Source organism: Dromaius novaehollandiae, chromosome 12 (genome assembly GCF_036370855.1).
Source record: "Dromaius novaehollandiae isolate bDroNov1 chromosome 12, bDroNov1.hap1, whole genome shotgun sequence".
Classification (NCBI taxonomy): domain Eukaryota; kingdom Metazoa; phylum Chordata; class Aves; order Casuariiformes; family Dromaiidae; genus Dromaius; species Dromaius novaehollandiae.
Window position 1 is genome coordinate 4,760,073 of NC_088109.1, and position 17,491 is coordinate 4,777,563.

Here is a 17,491-nt window from a genome sequence, read left to right on the forward strand (position 1 = left end):
GCCACGAAGGACTCGACCCTGCCAAAGTCCCCAGCAAAGCCTGTGGCGGGGGAGGCCATCAACCGCCCAGCTGGCGAGAGAGAACAAACCGGGCGCATTGCAAGTGCCGTGACACTGACACTGGCAGGATGCTGATGCCTTGATTGTTTCTTAAATGACACTTAAAAAAAAAAAAAAGGCAATTAAGAGATTGTTGTTTGATGAACTGTAAGGAAAGATGCATTTATGAATCACCGTATCCAGGTTGGATAAGAATACCGATGGCGCTGTATTTCGGAGCAATTATTCTCCACGAGCGTGTGAATCATTAGGTATAATTGCCCTAATAAATAAAAGGGAGATAACACCAGTCTCTAGCCTAATCTGCGAGAGCAGCGCAAGCTCGCGTCTGAGCGCGCCGTGAGGGAGAGGAACCGGAGCGCCGAGCGGAGACGAGGCGAGGCGGGGAGGGGAGGGGAGGGCCCCGAACCCGGGCGCACGGCTAACTCCCGTCGCTCTCGCGCTGCTCCGGGTTTGCTGGCAGTGCGGGCCCACGGCTTTCCCGCCACAAAAACCGCAATTTTCTTAAAAAGCGTTAAAAACAGCTTTTCAAGTCTGATGGAAACATTTGGGGTTTCCCCTGGGAAATGCTGGAATGAAAAAACAAACAAACCAACCCACCCCACAACAAAAAACCCCAACATGCGCTCGAAGTTGACATTTCGAAAGGAAGCAGAAATCTTCTCCACTTAAAATGTCATCACAGGCTTCTGCTTAAAGCAGCCGCCTAACCAGAATGACATTTGAAGGGGAAACGTTGACTTAAAACCAAAAAGAAACCCCCCAAACCATGAAATGAAACGTTTCCAGCCAAAATGAGATTTCTTGCAGGGAAATCAATATTTTGGCAGAAAAAAAAAATCAAATAAATACACAGCTCTTTGGACTGGGTTTCCCACGGGCCGAGGGGCTCCCGCTCTGCCCAGCCAGCGGGAAGACAAGCTACAAAGACTTTCTCCTCTGCCGCAACGGCTTTCACCCCGCGTGGGGACGGCACTGAGGCAGCGCTGCCCTTCGCCATCTCCCTGGGGATCCCCGAGCTCCAGCCACGCGCTGGACGCCCCGTCCGACCCCCGGCCCCGAACTGCAGCCCAGGGCGGTACGTGCCTTCGAGGACGCCATGCACCAGTGTTTCCCGCGCGCCACCACTCTGGCCCGACCCGCTGCCTCTCCTGCCTTGGCTGCACCGGGGGCAGCCTAAAGCCCCCCACGACCCCCTGTCCCATTTCCGCGCACGGCTATGGAGTGGCTCGGGACCCACCTGCCACCACCCCAGCGTGCCAGATGCACCGCGGGGCTGGCCGCGAGCCCGGAGGAGACGGCGAGTGGAGCCAGTGGGTCGACGCCATGTGTGCTGCCTCCTGGATCTACCTGGCTTCGGGGCAGAGCACATGCTGGCCAGCAGCGTTTCGGGGGGCACTGGCACCTCCGCGAACACCAGACAGGCAGGAGGCAATGGAGAAGCTGCGCTGGCCAGAGCCCCCGCGCCGGGGACCCTGACGGCCCCATCCTGCCAGCAGCGCTGCTGGAGACTGCCATGATCCCTTTGGAGCGACAGCAGGATTCATCCTGCATCCCCCGGGACTCCCTGCAGCCTCCCCGGGGAGGAACGGGATGCAGCCTGCAGCCCTGGGGAGTCCCTGCCTGCTCCGCCAGGGATGAGAAGAGCGAGGCTCTTCCCCAGCCCACGGGAGCCCGCGGTCCCCGGGGAGCGCTGCACCTGCCGGGAGCCGCCGCGGGGGCACCCGGGCCCTGGGAGCGCAAGCAGGGGCCGGGGGCTGCCCTCCTGCACGGCCCCCATCCCGGCCAGCGGTGCAACACCGTGCAACACCGTGCAACGCTGCACCATGCCGTGCAACACCATGCAACACTGTAGCACCCGCTGGCGGCACTTCTTGCTGGGTGGGGACGGGCCAGGAGCAATCCGTGCCCCGGCACCCCGCACTGCAGCTACCGCTGCCTGCGTTTTGTTCTTTAATAACCCGTAATGTGAGAAGCCCGCCCTGGGGAGCAGAGGGATTACTGTCGAATATCACTTCCCATTTGCAGGGCTTCGAGGGGCTTTATCGGCACGAAAAGCCGGGGGATGAGCCGGGAGCCGGGCGAGGGACGCAAATGGCCGGCCGGGGAGTCGCCGGGGCCACAGTGAAGCCGCGCAGACAACGAGCATCCTCTGGCCCCGAGTGGCGAGCGCCTGGTGGGAAGGGCTGCGGCATCCTAATTAGCTTTTTAAAATTAATGAATCGGCACCGGAGCAAACAAGTGGAGACAACGGCTGGCAGCGGCTCCGCAGCCCCCCTCGCTGAGCTGCCCAGCGCGGGGCACCGTGCTGACCCCCGGCCCACAGGGCCGGACGCGGCTGGGGCTGGGAAGTTGCGGGAAAGCTGCTCCCCCCATCCCGCTTCCCGACCTCTCCGGCCGCCGGCCCGGCAGCACGCGAGAGCTTCGCCGCCAAGCGAGAGCCCATCGCTCGCGTGGGGGCCACCCGGCCCCCTCCTCCCCGCGCCGCCCAGAAACCCCCCCGGAGAGGCAGAAGTCACCACGCACTCTGCACAGCCGCCACAAGTTGATTAAGTTCTAATTAATTGCATTAAGGGCAGCCAGTGTCCTCCGCTAAGGAAGAGAGCCCATAATTAAACCCCGCGTGGGGCGCGCGGCTGCCATTAGCTGTGTGGGCGGCGGGAGCAGAGTCAGGCCCCGCGGGGTCACAGCCGCCACCGGCGGCCATAAAATGGTGGTGGGAAGCGGGCAATAATTAAGTGCCGCTCATCAAGCCATCAGCGCTTCGGCGGCCTGCTGACGAAGCCCACCCTCCTCCTCCTCGCCGGCCCGGGGAGCCGGCGGCCCCTCTTTGTCTGCGGGATAAGGGCCGCCGGCGCAGCCCCCCGGGGCCGGGCGCAGACACGAGGAGATGCCGCCGGGTCGCCCGCCGTGGGGTTCCCGCGCCGCCCCGCAGGTTTGGGATTTCCGCTTCGGGTCTCGCAGTCGCCATCCGACGCAGCCGGGAGAGAGGGACCCGGCGCGGCGAGAGCCGCCGCTCCCCGCCGCCTGCAACGGCTTGTTTGCCGACCACCTACGGACCGCGAACGAGTGGCTGGAGACGCCGCTGAATCATCTTCAATAGCTGAGCGGCAGCTGAGCCTTAAATAACTCCGAGGGTCAAAACAGGAGGAAAAGCGCAAAGCCAGCTCCCCGATTTCCCACTCGCTCACGCCGTGAGAAGCGGGTATCCATGCGGGAATCCCCCGCCTCGGAGCCGGCCCCGGGGGAAACAAAGGGGGAGAGAAGGGGAATCCTTCCCGCACCGCCCTGGCCCCCGCCGCCCTGCCCTCGGCGCTGACATCACCGTAGCCATAGCCACTAAAGGGGGCTTTTCTCCCCCCAAAAAAGGGAGAAGCAGAAGGAGGCTGGGGGGAAAGCAGGACCGTTGTCCAGCCTGCGGAGGGAGTTGGGTCTCGCGGCTGCCCGGTCCCAGAGCAAAACTCCCTCCTCCTTCCCGAGGGGCTCCGGCAGCCCTTGGCCAGGGCAAAAATCCCCCTTGCAGCCCGGGAGCAGCGGCCGAGCGGGATGGCTGAGCCGAGCGACCGGGGCGGCGGGGCACCCGGCTCTCCTTCGCCCACCGACGCTGCCCCATGCCGCCAATCCGTGCTCTGGCAGATGCCCCCGCTGTGGCACGCGCCCCGGGGGGGCTGCCGGCGGGTCTCGGCGGGGAGCGAGCTCTGCCTGCTGCTCGCCCGCCCGCCCTCCGCTGCAGACGTCATTCCTCCAAGCGCAGCCCACGTAACCAGCGCAGCGGGCCCAGGCCGGCAGCGGACCCCGCTCGCCCTGACCTGCTGCGGCGGGCGCCGAGGCCTGGCGGAGCCGTGACGGGCGCCGCTGGGTGGGACGGGCTCCCCCCCGCCCCGGTGCTCGGCCCCATGGAGCGGGGCCCCCTCGGCCTCCCGCACGGCGGCCAAAGCCCGTTTCCAGCGCAGGGACCGCTGGTGTCCAGACCGCCGGAGCGAGCATAGCCACAACAGCAGGCTCCAAAAAACTTCCCGGGACGAGGCAGCCGCATGCGTTTCGCGGGCACACGCGTGTGCGCGGACCCTCCGGCCAGGGCCCGTGGGGCGGCACGCACACCCAGCGCTGCCCGGCCCGCTGCTCCCAGAGCCAGCCCCAGGCGGGAGCGGGAGCGGAGCAGGCTGAGCGCAGGCACCGGGCAGCCAGCGCAGCCCATCTCCGCGCCTCGCGGCGGCGGCAGGCGCCCGCTTCCCTCCCAAGCCGGGGCTGCGCCCAGCCTGGCAGGGGAGCCCCGGCTGCCCGGGGGGGGGGGGGGGGGGGCGAGCCGCCGGGGGGACATAACGGCAAAGCGACCCGCGGCTTGCGCGGTACAAACGAGGGGCGCGGGACCCCCCCGCGGACACGCAGCCTGTGTTAACGACACACGCAAAACAAACACAAAATAAATAAATAAAAAAGCCCCCCACCCCATGCAGACAAAGGGGACCGGGACGCGGCACCGCACACACGGACACAGGGAGGCGGCGGAGCAGCGGCACCGGCCCGCGGGGGGAAGGCGCCGGGGAAGGAGCCGCCGCGGAGAAAGACCCGGCGCCGCCCCGGGAGCCGCCGCCGCCGCGGCCCGGCAGGTACCTGGGCAGGTCCCGGCGCCGCAGCTCCGCCCGCTGCCGCTGCCCCGAGCCGCGGCAGCCGCAGGCTCCGGACGCCGCCGCCCCCGGGGGGGGGGGCCGCACACCCCCGTATTGATTCAGCGGGGCAGCGGCGGCCCGGGGGCTACCGGCGGCTCCGGCGCCCAGCCGGCAGCATCGCTGCGCGGAGGATGGCTCGGCCAGGGCCAACTTTACCGGGGAAGCTGTTTTCTTTTTTCAGCTGAAACAAAGACGAGGGCTGGAGAGAGCGAGCGGGCGAGAGCGCAGCAGAGAAAACAGGCGGCGGGGGGTGGGGGGGGGGGGGGAATAAAAAAAAGCACAGCCCCTGACACCCGAGGGAAGGGAAAGCAAACCCGAGCCTGCAGAGCCGGACGCGGAGATGAGAGGGCAAAACCGAGAGGGGCAGGGGAGGCAGCCGGGGCCGAGCGGCAGCGCCGGGGGGTCACAACCGCGCAGCCCCGCGCACCCCACGGCGCGGCCCGGAGCCCGCGGCGGCCCCCGAGGGCCTGCGAGCGGAGCGGGGGGGCTCGCAGCCCCCCACGGCCAGGGCCGCCCTGCAGAGAAGGAGCAGCAGCGCCGGGCCAGCTGGGGGGGCCCGCACGGCCGGGGAGTCCCGCTGCGGGAGCGCTGGTTACAGGTGCCGGGAGCCCCCCCGCAGCAAGGTGCGCGCCGCGCTCCGGCCCGCTGCGGCTCGGGGGAGGCGAGGGCGGCGCAGCCCCAGCCCCGGCGCCCCCAGCCCTACCCCGCTCCCGGCCGAGCGCAGCCCCGGCCCCGCGGCAGGAGAAGGCGGCCCGCGGCTTCACTCAGCGGTTGCGGCGGGGGCGAGCGGGCTGCCCGCCGCCCCGACACACAGACAGACGGACGCGCACACGGGTCCTGCCCGGGCCGGGGGGCCGCTCCGCGGGAAAGCCCCGCTCCCGGCCCCGGGCACTTGGCAGCCAGGGGTAGCGGGGCGCCGACGCCCCCGGCCCGGGCAGGACCCGGCCCCGCTCCCCGCTCCCCGGCGCTGCCGCCCCGCAGCGCCCCCCCGCCCGGCGCCCCGCGCCCGGCCCTACCTGCGCGGCGCCCTCCGCCGTCCCCGTCTGCAGCGGCGACCGCCGCCGAGCCGCGCCTGCCGCGGGGGCGGGCGGCCAGGGGGAGGCGGGGGGCCCGGCGCGCTCCCCTTCCTCCTCCTCCTCCTCCTCCCCCCGCGCCCCGGCCCGGGCCCGCCCCCGGCCCGCCCCCGGCAGCCCCGGCCCCCGCCCGCCCCCTCGCAGCCCCCCGCCGCCTCCCGCGGGCCGCCCGGAGCCCCGAGGGGGCCCAAGGGGGGGGGGGGGCTCGCACGGGGGGGGGGGGCAGAGCCACAGCCGTCTGTGGCGGCACGCAGGGGGGGCAGCAGCGGGCGGGGGGCGACCGCCGCCAGCTGTGCGGCAGCGGGCCCAGCTGTGCAGCGCGCAGGTGCCCCTGCAGCGGGGCCGCCCGCAGCCCCCCGGCTCCACCGCTTCGCCCACCGAGGGGCCGCCGGGGCCACGCGTCCACCTCCCCCTGCCTTCGGTGGCTGCCACCCAGTTCGCCTCTCCTCCGTCCCCCCCCGGGGACACGGGCCGGCAGGTGGCAAATCCAAGGGGAAGCACGTGGCAGCCACCCGCGGCGCCCGGCACCGACCCGATGATGCCTCACCTCGCGGCCCCGCCAAGCACGTGGCGAAAAGCCGGTGCTGGCTGAAGCGCTCCCCGAACCGGCGCGCTGCCCCCGGGCTGCCCCAGCTCCGGCCTGAGCCCTCGCGCTGTCGTTGCTGCCTGCCCTGCATGGCCCCTGCCCTGCTCGGAGCAGCCGTCCCCGCGGCCCCGTCCTGGCCTGGCCCGTGGCCACCCGGCCGCTCGCCCGGCAGAGCCTGCCCGGGAGCCCTAGGAAGCTCCCGCCGCTCCACTGGCGCTAATGAAGTTGTTGATTAATTAATAGGTTGGTGACTGAGACGCGGCTCAGAAATGATGCTTTACAAGAGAGCTGCGAGCGCTTGAATTCGGATCGCCGAGATAAGAGAGCTCAAGACGACAGAAGACATTTTAACGCCAGGGCGGCTGTTTAATGTGCGCAAATCCCGCTCTGATCGCCTGAGCCCAGCCTGCAGAGCCACAGCGGCAGATTAGCCGGGTTTCCCGGGAGCCAGGCTCCGGAGCAGCGGCCTCCCGGGAGAGGAGGCGGCTTGGCCCCGGGGCCGCAGAGCCGCCTTTCATCGCGGCGGGCCTGGAAGCGCCGCGGCCCCGGCGCCGCGCGGGGGGGATTTGCAGGCTGACGTGGCAACAAAGGCAGTTAAGCGCAGGCAGGTAAGGAGCCTCGGCGCCGAGCTGCCCGCTCGCAGGCTTTCCCCTTTCAGGGAGGATTTCTTTTGCGCAGTGCCCGTGTCGCTGCCTTTGGGGCGCTGGAGCAGAAGGAAGCAGGTACCGGGCGCTTTCATCCCCAGCCCGGCTTCCCGTGGCGGCTGGGACTCCAGCTCAGGGCTGCGAGTGTCAAAGGCAGCCGCCAAGGCTGGGCACGGCCAGCTGGAGCTGCGATAAGCTCGTGTCAGCTGGGAACGGCTTTATTTTTTATTTATTTATTTTTTTTAAGCGATAGCAGCAGAAAGGTACCTGGAGATTGGCAGCTTTCACACCGCCCGCCTGCTGCAGGCGCGAGCTGCCCAAGGCTGGAGCCACCTCGCCCCGCTGAGGACATGGTGGAGGAGGACGTGGTACATCGCCCTTGGCGCACCAGCACCATCGCCAAGGGCGCCCGAACCCCAAATTGATGCAGATTACATCTCTGGGTCGTGTTTTTGGCAGCCTCACAGACCAACACCCTCGTCCTGCCGGGTCCCTGGGCTCCCCCCGCATGGAGGGTGCCGGGCGCCGCAGTGCTCCCACCGCCTCCACGGAGAGCCCGGGGCGCTGGGGCTCCTCGGGGGGTGGTTTGGGTGGGCAGGAGGGAGCCAAGCCGCCGGAGCAGGCCGGGGCCTGCGCGCTAGCCCTGGCGAAACGGCCCCGGCTGGGGTGGGCTTCGGGGGGCGGCTGCCGGCCACCGCCGGGTCGGCGGACAGAGGACGCGCCGGCGGCACCGGCCCGTGCCTCGATGCCTTCAGACGTCGCTTCACATCAGCAGGTGGGATGTTAAACGAAGCAGAAGCCTTTAACGAGCCGTGCAGCCGGAGGCAGCGTGCCCGCTCGGTGAACTGCGCCTCTGCGCGGGGCATGGCAGCGCCTTGCTGGCCCGGGGCGAGCCGAGACGGGCCGTGCTTGGCTCCCCAGGAGAGCTCCTCCGTGCCCCCTCCCCAGTTAGTGTCATCTTCCCAGTCAGTGCCAGTTGCACTGGCCCCCCCAGAGCACAGGACCTGGGGGTGCAGGTTTGGAGGCACCTGGTGCCCCCGGGGTAGGAGAGCCGGCTGGAGCAGCCGCTGGCTGACCTCGCCTCTGGTCTGCTGGAAGCTCCCCAGACATCGCTGCTCAAGCGCAGAAGATCCCATGTTGAACCAGGTGTGATGGTCCCGTCACACCGACGCCCCTCTCGATGGCATCGTACCTTTGCGTCACACCAGGCTGTGGGTCACCCCGCTACGCCGGACCTCCCCACACACGGCCACAGCCACTTCCCGCAGCCGGGTGCCCAAGCCGCCTGCCAGCTCCATTCGTCCCGTCCCTGCAGGTGCCTGTGGGACTTGGACCTCCCGCAGCCTGGGAGCACCAGCCCCCGCGAATGCAGCACATCTCCAGCCAGGAGGAGACACACATGGGACACGCTCAGATGTGGCTCCAGGATGGGGCCAGACCCCGCGTCTGCCTCTGCTCTTAACCAAGGCGGATGGGAGACCAGAGGCACCTGGGGAAGGAGCTGCAGCCCCACCAGGGACATCCCAGCAGCAGGAGGGGGAGGCAAAACCGGTGCGCTCCGACCCACCACCCGTTTGCACTGCTAACGGCGATTAGTGTAACGAGAGCACCCTGCCCGGCTCCCCCTCCCGCCGGGGCGCGTTTAGGAGACGTCTGCCCCCGGCCCCTGCACGGCGGGCACCAGGGGAGGATGATGGAGGACTCATCTTCCTCCGCCCTTGCCGCCGCCACCTGCTCCTCTCCCCCGCTCGGCTGGCGTTCGCTGCTGCAACAAGATTAAAACAATTGCCCTGTTATTTGTTTCATATTTAATAACCAATTGAGTAGCAGATCTCCCAGCAAGCCCCTGCTATCAATCAAACCCGCACAGAGTCCCCCTCCGAGCCCGCGCTCCTGAGAAGAAAGAAAACAAAATTGGGCTAATTTATTATTCATTCGTTCATTAAGTCCGCATTAACCAGCTATATTATAAAAGAAAACAGCCTCGTGCCTTTTGGTCGGCGATCTCTCCGCTCATGAATATCCACAAGGCTCTCGCGCGGGCCTCCGCCGCCTCCCCGTGCGCCAGGCTCGGCCGCCGGCCCGGCTGCTGCCGGGCTGAGCCGGCAGCCGAGCAGTTGCTGTTTCCGCCGTGTGAAAAAGCAGCATATGTCTGCGGCTCCCGTGGCGCGCAGAGGTGCGGGAGCCGGGCCGGCACGGGAGCCCCCCGCACCCCGGGAGCCTCCCGCTCCTGCTCTCCCGCGCCGCTTTCCCGGGCACGGCAGCGAGCAGATGGTGCTTTCCTCACGTTTCCTTGTTACTCCCCTAATTGCTGCACAAATATTATTCCCTGGCGGCTGGCGGGGCGGTGGGGAGCGCAGCACCCGGGGTGCTGCCGGGTGCTCGGCTCCCGGGCACGGCCGGGTGCAGCGGGGCTCCGGCGGTGAGCTGGGCCCGGCCCGACACCTGTAACGTCTGCACGGAAGGGAAACCGCTGGGATGCGGAGCAATTAGCTCGCCTTGAATCGCAGCAGCCCATATGTTGCTCATTTGGGCGCCGGCGAGGAGGCAGACGGCGGCGCGCGAGCGAGTGGGCAGGCGCGGGCTGCTCGGCCGCGCTCCAAGCACTGGGCGCGGGTGCCCCCCGGGCTGGAGGCATTGCTCAGCTCCAAACCCCGGGGCGGAAGGGAGCCTGGATGGACGTGCCCGTCTGGGAATCGGGGCGTGTGGAGCCTGCCGCAGCGCTGGGCACCCACGGAGCGGCGCTGCTTCCGCCCAGACATCCATATACCTATCGGATCAAACGGACTCCAGCTGGACAAAAAATAGGCTGGCTTGAAAAATGCATCACTTTGAAGTTATGTAAATGAAAGGCAGTGGCAAACAGAGCATGCTGGCAAAAGGTTTCCTTTCTTTTCCTTTTTTACCCCCTTCTCTTTTTTTTTCTTCCTTGCCAGCTTCCTCCAGTTAAAATTGGGTTGCAATTCATTAATAAAGGAACAGTTGTACTGAATAAGCTCCCTTGCTTAAATCAGGACAGAGAGGCGTAATTAACCCAGCTCAAGTCTGATGCGATGCAAGAGGAAAATGCTCTTCTGTTTTGGTCCCTTCTCTTAAAAGCCCGACGCGTCCTCGCAGCCTCTCGGGATTTGATTCGAGCTTCTTATTTGAAAATGAAGCTTGCAGCCTGGCAGAGTGGGTTCATGTATATATATAAAAGCTGTCACGATGATATTTTATTCATACCCCTCTCCCCTTGCCTTTGCTTGGAAACTCCAGGAGCAGCCGGCAGGCAGCTCGGAGAGGGAGGCAGCAAGAATCCCCTTTTAAAAATGAATTACACATGCAAGTCACATTAGCCGAAGCCACACGAGCCGCATCCTCAAGGCGCTGCATGGCAGCGCCGGCCCCGGCTTGGCGGCACCGGCGGCCCGCGCCGGGCCACGGCGGCTCCCCCCGGACGGCCCCCTCCGCGGGCAGGAGGCGGCTCCGCACCCCCCGAGAGCAGCCGCGCGGCACTGATTGCTGCTAGCGGAGGATCCGGCCTCTCCTCGCTCGCTGGAGCTAGTGCCTCAATTACAGCCGCGGTGGGAGCGCGCAGCTGGGGCTTTCGGCGATGGTTTAGCCATCTTTCCCCGTAGCGGTTTGTCGCGGCGAGCTAGACGTCGTCCATCCGCTGGGTGAGATATTCAGCGTCGATGTGGTGCTTTGAATTTTGATGCACCACCTGTTTTCTGGTGCCGCTCTCCCTGCCCTCGTGCACCTCTTCCCAGCCCGCTCGCCACCGCCGCTTTCTCACCTGGTTTGAGACAGCTGCTTGGTTGCACAAAAAGGCGGCGTCCCCCCCGGAGCTGGCTGGATTTGCTTTGGGAAAGCAGGAGGGAAACCCTTAGGAAAGCCCCCGGGTGCACCCGCGCTTGTGCCGGCGAGGCCCCCCTGGGCTGCAGGTCGAGCCGATCTCCGGGGGCTCTTCCAAAACACGGCTCAACCGGAGCGGCCGGAGCCTCCCGATCTCACAAGCAGGGCAAAGCCGCCTGTGTCAGAGCAGTGGACCAGGGCCCAGGAAGGACATGGGGAACTCTCCAGCAGCCGCCCCGGCCCTGCCGGTGCCTGGGAGCAGGACTGGGGTCAGCGGCTGGAGGGATGAGGGCAGCCAACAGCAGTGCCGTGCAAGGGCACCCCTGCGAGGGGGACGTGCAGGAGCACCCCTGAGGTGGGCCATGCAGGAACACCCTGCGATGGGGACATGTGGGAGCACCCCTGTGACAAGGACACCTGGATTCGTGGTCCAGCCTGCCTGGATGGCTCTGCCCTGAGCTGGAGGATGCACGAGGGGCAAGGGGACAGTGGGAGACTGCCCCACAGCACTGCTGCCCCACATTGGCATCACCAGCCCCAAATGGTCAAGACAAGACCTGGACCTGTAAAACTGGTGTGTAGGGTGGAGGAAAAGAAGAAAATCTTCCAGGAATTCATGTTTGTTCCTCTTAATCTGACTTTTGGGGACATAGTAACGACCCTGGACCTCCTCGAGGTGCACTGCCACTTCCACAGGAAAGAGCAGGAGTGTCCCCAGGCGCATGCAGCTGCAGGGAGCCACCACCTCGTGGACCACTGTCTCCGGCGGGGCCTCGGCCGCAGGGCTGTGCATTTCCCTGCTGCTGCCCGGTGGAGCATCCTCGCCGCTGGCGGCCCTCAGCGCTTCTCGCCTGAAGCTGGGCAAATTCCCTCCTCAGCTCTCCATCGCCCTCCCCGCTCTGCCCCCAAGACCTTCCTTCCTGGAGAGCTGCTAGATCCTTCGCAGTCCCTCCTTGGTTTGGAGGCAGCGATATTAAAGCTTGGCACAGCCTTCTGCTACGAGCCTGGGCGCATCCGCGGAGGAGAAGCGCCCGGGAACGGCGCAGCCCCAGCTGCCTGGAGCAGGTTGAGCGGCTCTGCTGCGTGCAGCGCATCCCCAGCTGAGGCGCTCCGTTATCCGGACTGATGCGCGGTACGTGAGGGGCGCTGCCGCCTGCTACCCGCCGCGCCGTGAATCTCAGCGAAGCCCATCCATCAGGCGCAGTGCGCTCGTCGCGCGGGGATTGAGTGCTTACATCTCTAGATCGCGGCCGCGGGAGCAAGGGCAGCGCCCGGGCTGGCTCCCCCCGCCGTGCCGGACACCCTCCGCGGAGCGGGTGCTGGAGGGGTTCCCGCGCGGGCGGCCGTGTCCGCCAGCAAGGAGCAGACCCAGCCCGGCGCCGCTGCCCGCCGTGCTGCAGCAGAGGCGTTTCTGCCTTGGGGGGGTGGAAATCAGTGTTTGTTTCTTTTGGAGAAGATTGTTCTCTGCACGTTCCGTGTATTTAGTTATTATCAAAGGGCTGTTTTGTTGTCAGTGAAAGCCTGCAATTACGCGCTCTCTCTTCCCTTTTTTTTTCTTCCTTTGGCTGTCAGCGCGTTGCTCCATGAATGTGTCGCTGGCGGTTTTAGCGTGCACGCGCTTCAGCGGGGAGACGCACTTGCTTCTTGCTAGGGGAGATGCGGGGGGCACGGGGCGGCCGGCTGGGATGGAGCAATCTTCACCCAAGCTCCTCGGGATACGTTTCCCTGACCCACCACGGGTTGTTGCTTGGTCAAATAAATAGCGGTCGGTTGCTGCAGCGATGCTTCGTGTGCTGCATCTGCATCTCCGGAGGCGCCTTTGCATCGCCTCCCTCTCCGGGGCCGGAGGGAGCTGCGGGAGCGTCGCCGGGTGAGCTGGGGACGGCGAGAGCTGGAGCCGCTTGTCGAGGGCGCCGGGGGCTGCCACTCCGGCTTGGAAACCCTCCGCGCCGGCTCTCTCTCGGCTTTATCGCTGTTCATCTAACGTGGCTAATTTTAAATGAAGCTGCCCTCCCCTGACACGAGTCTCCCTGCGGCATTGAAATTAAATGTAGGCTATAATTTGGCATTTGAGAAGCGAAAGGGATGGTGGCCCTAAGGGAAAAGATAACAGCTTGGCTGCTTGTGTTAAAGAGCTGTCTGCAAGCTTCAAACTGCAGCAGGAGATTTAGATCGCTGCCGGGCCGGCTGCCAAGAGCGCGGCCTGGTCGGGGCTACGTCTCCGCGCCAGCGCCAGGCCCCGACGGACGGCGGCAGCGCGGACCTCGGCTCCCGCTAAGGCACCGGGGAGCTGAGCTCCGCAGCCAAACCGCGCCGTGGGGCAGGGCGCAGCCTCGCAGCGCTGCGCCGGAGCACGTCCAGCCCTCGGGATTTTCCTCGAGGAACGGGGAAGGGCCGGGGCTGCGATGGGCCCAGGCAGCCCTGGAAGCCACTGGCAACAGTGCAGCGCGGGCCGGATCCTGCCCCACCTCGCCGCCTCGGAGCAAAGCTGTGTCAATAACGGGAGCTCTCCCCGCAATTAGCTAGCGGCTCCGCGAGAGCACCGGGGAAATCAAACTTTGCTCCGGTCAAATAAAATGCTTCTGTTGGCCTGAAACAAAAATTAATTCTAATTCCAAGCGCTTCCCCACCACCACCACCTTCTCCTTCCTCCAAACAGACCTTATTAAAAAAAGAGAAACCTGGAAATAATCATTTCACATGGCACAACATGCCTGCTTCGGGGGCAGTTTCTTTTAAATGAGGAAATTGGCCAAAGCAAGGTGAATTTTCCTGGTTTTGTGTTGCAGCCCCTCTGCTCGTGCCCCCCTCGGGGACAGCCCGGCTCGGCGGGCTCCGGCACAGTCCGTGCCGGAGCCCGCCGAGCCGGGCTGTCCCCGAGGGGGGCACGCAGGCACGACCAGAGGGGCAGGAGGGTTTGCAAGGTGCCTGGGAATGCCATTCCCCAGTGTGGCTTTGGAAAGAGCACCGGGAACAGCAGCAGCATCTCCCAAAAAGCGCGGGAGCAGCCAGCTGGCATGCACTGGGCTACGGCCACCGGCGCCTGGCCCCGGAGGGAGGAGAGCAGCAGCGAGAGGTGCCATCGCTCCGGGCGAACGAACCGGAAAGCAAAAAGAGCCATTTTCCTGGAATTTGGAAAAGGAATGCATGCATGCCGGGAAATTTTTGCATTCTCGAAGCGCTCGTTTTGGTTCGACGTATTTAGCACGCTGGACGTTTCAGCTAACGCGGGCCGGGAGCCTTCGCGTCGCCCTATTTTACCCCAGACGGTGACAGGCAAAACCCCACAGGGACATGGGAGGTGACCTGCACCGAGGGCGCCCGCCTGGCCGTCTGCACCCCTCTGCCTTCCCCAGGGTGCTGGTGGGACCGGGGGGGGGGGGGGGGTGACGCTTCCCACAGCGGCGCAGGGTCCCGGCCCTTTGTACCATCAGGCGCCGTCCTCCCCTTTGTTTGGCGTTTTAATTATTTTAATTACCTTGTTTGCCGGCTTATCTCGCCGCTCAAACCCATCTGCGCACGCACGCACACAAACACGCCGACTTTTATCGGCAGCCCTCCGCGAGCACCATTAGCGTTTTGCACTCGGGCATCTCGCTGCGGAGAGGAGACATGAGCACGTGTCGCTGGCGCTGCACGGCGCTGGGGCTGGCATCGCGTCCCGCAACAAAGCCTCTCGCGCGGCCCCGCTCGCCCCGCGCCGCTTCACTCTCCCTGCAAGAATGGGGCTAATTTATCTCTATCCCCGCCCCCCCATCTCCATGTCAAACAAAGGCAGCAAGAGATTAGAAACAAAGCTGAAGCGGGGAGGGGGGCGACGCCGCACCAAACTTGGCAAGTTGGCAGGGGGGAAATGGAAAAGCTGTATTTCGGAGCACACCAGCGCTTTCTGGCCAGGCCGCCTAGCTGGACACCCCCGTTCTCTGAACATGGTGCTCCAGGTGTTGCTGCCATGGCTTGGGGGTGCGCGGGGAGCCCTGGGCACTGGCTGCCCCCCGCATCCCCAGCAGCATCTCCAGGTTCCCCGCACTGCCATCCTCCTCCTCCTCGCCGCAGCTCGCCTCTGAAAGCTTGTTTGAGCACTGTCCGCATTTTAACGTGTTAATAAGAGGCCTCGTGCCTCCAATTTGTGTCATTAGGGAGAACGGGGTGAATTAAACAAGTTCTGAATGAGGGTAAGTCTCTTGAAAGCCTACCTTCGAGTGAGCCCCAACTGCGCTTTGCATGCCCCTGGCAAAATCCTTTAACACCCAGGATAGGAATAAAGACAAATTTCAGCAGCCAGGACAACCGCGGCCTGTTAAAGGGACAAACCGAAGGACCCTGAGTGTCCACCAGTGGGGCAAAGCTCTCAGCACTGGACACCGGCCAGGCCCCGAGAGCGGAGAGGGGTCCCACAGGAGCCTCGCCTCCCCAGCAGACCCGCAGACGACGGTTTTGACCAGGTTTCGACAGCAATAACTCAACAGCAAGGAAATTAGAAGTGAAAACTCTGTGAGAATGGTGTTAGGGCAGGGGCATAATCCCACCCAAGCGATGGGACGAGAAGCAGTTGAAGGTAATGAGGGCAGGGACAAACCCCAAGGAAAGACAGGGTGCAATGCTGCACCAGTTAATAAGCCTGCTTGGGGCATTGGTGAGAGGAAGAGCATCCCAGGGAAGGGCCGGGAAACAGCCTCTGCACTGCCCTTTCCCAGGGCCATCCTCATCCTCACCACCTCCAGGCACCATGGGGGCTGGCAGATCTTCCTCTCTGCCCCCACCGGGGTCCTGCCAGGGGGCCATAGGCAGGCACCAGCCCCTCCTGGGGCCAGGGATGCAGGTCTCCCCGCTCCTGGCACATCACAAGCACCCCCATCCTCAGCCAGGCTCCCACCACCCACGTGGGAGCAGCTCAGGTTGGGCACAAACGCTCCTGCTCCTCCAGCCACTGCACTCTGTGCCACACAGCCCCTGCGGGGAGAGCTGCTGGCACCAGCATGGGGGCAAAGCGGCCACACAGCAGCTCCCGCGGAGCCCTGGTGGGAGCAGACCCCAGCTGGTCACTTGGAGGAACCAAACCCAGACACCAGGGAAGCTGGATGGGGAAGGGACAGCAGGAGAGCCACGGCACTGGGGACAAGGCCCCCATGGAGGTGCCAGCCAGCAGAGCAGCAGCCCCACCACAAGCACAGCCGTGCCCTCGGCCAGCCGAACCCACCGCTCACCAGGCGGGTGCCGGGCTGCTGCCCGTCCCCAGCACATCGCAGCTCTCCCCCGCTTACCCTTGCGGGCAGATTTACTCGTTAGGGAAGCAGGGATGATGGAGTATCCTGCCGGAGCAGAGAAAGCCAGGCAAAACCTCACCATCCATCAGGGCCCCCACTTTCTGCCAAGCACATTAGGGGATAATTAAGTAAAAATAGGCCTTCCGACCAGTGTAGCTCATTAAGGGCTAATTAAGTTAATTAGTGCCAGGTGTGGATTGCAGCGCTTGCGCGTGTGGCTGTTGTTTGCTGTAATTGCATTTTCTCAGCAGCTTCCTCCACCCGGCTGGAGTGGAGCCAGGAGGGAAGGTACTCAGCGCCCTGCCGTTGGCGCAACACGCCTGGCCGATGGGCACCTGGGGATGGCACCGGCGTGGGGGGTTAACCTGTCCCTGCCCGGGGCCCAGGCTCTCCTGCCCGTGCATGGAGGGGACACCTGTGCAGGAGGACAGCGTGGTCGTGGCCCTGCATTTCACACGGCCCTAGCAGCCTCTAAATCATCCCAGGATTTGACCCAAGTGCCCCTGTTTTATACAAGAGGGTCAGGAGAAGATGACCTGTGCCAGTAAATCAGATGACATGTAGACTGAAGGTGGCACCTTGGCTTGAAAGCACGAGCTAAAGCTAACAGAGCACGGCCCTGAGGGACGGAGGAAAGCCACCTGCAGCGCCGGTGGCCATGGGAGCGTCCAGAAAGAGGCGGGCAGGGGTCATCCTCGGCAGGGCCCACCTGGGGAGATCAGTGGGGCCGCAGAAGACGTCAACCTGCTCGTGTCCGTTATCCCCGGTGATCAAAGGGGGCTTTGGGACTGTCTCCTCCCCACCGCCTGGCCCCCCTCTCACCACACCTAATGCGATCAGGATGCAGCAGCAGACGTGGGCGATGTTCCTCGGCTCTCTGCTGGGGAGGAAGCACCCGGCGCCGGCCCTGGAGAAGCACCCAGCGGTGCATGGCGGGGGACGGAGCCACCTTCTCCCTCCGGCTCCCGACCCGGCTGGTGGACATGATGTGCTGGGAGCCAGTCGCCTCTCTGTGCGTGCGGGACATGTGAAGTCCAGGCGGATCAGACGGGGGTGTTCCCACGCGGGTTGCTCCCTGTGCGGCTGTCCCTGGCTGTCAGGGGACATCTAGGTACCAGCTTCTCCGGTGAAATGGTGGGGAGCAGGTGACTGGGGAGGTGCCGCTGGGCAGTGGGAAGACTGCGGGGGCTCTGGATGTGTCCCTGCTCCAATGCCCAAAGCAGAGGGGCCTGGGGCAGGTTTGGGGGCACGCGGGGAGCTGTGGTGGACACGGTTCAGATGCCCGAGTCCTGCAACCTGCTCTCGCTGCTACGCACAGTGCAAGCACGACAGACCAAGCCCAATGCACGTCCAC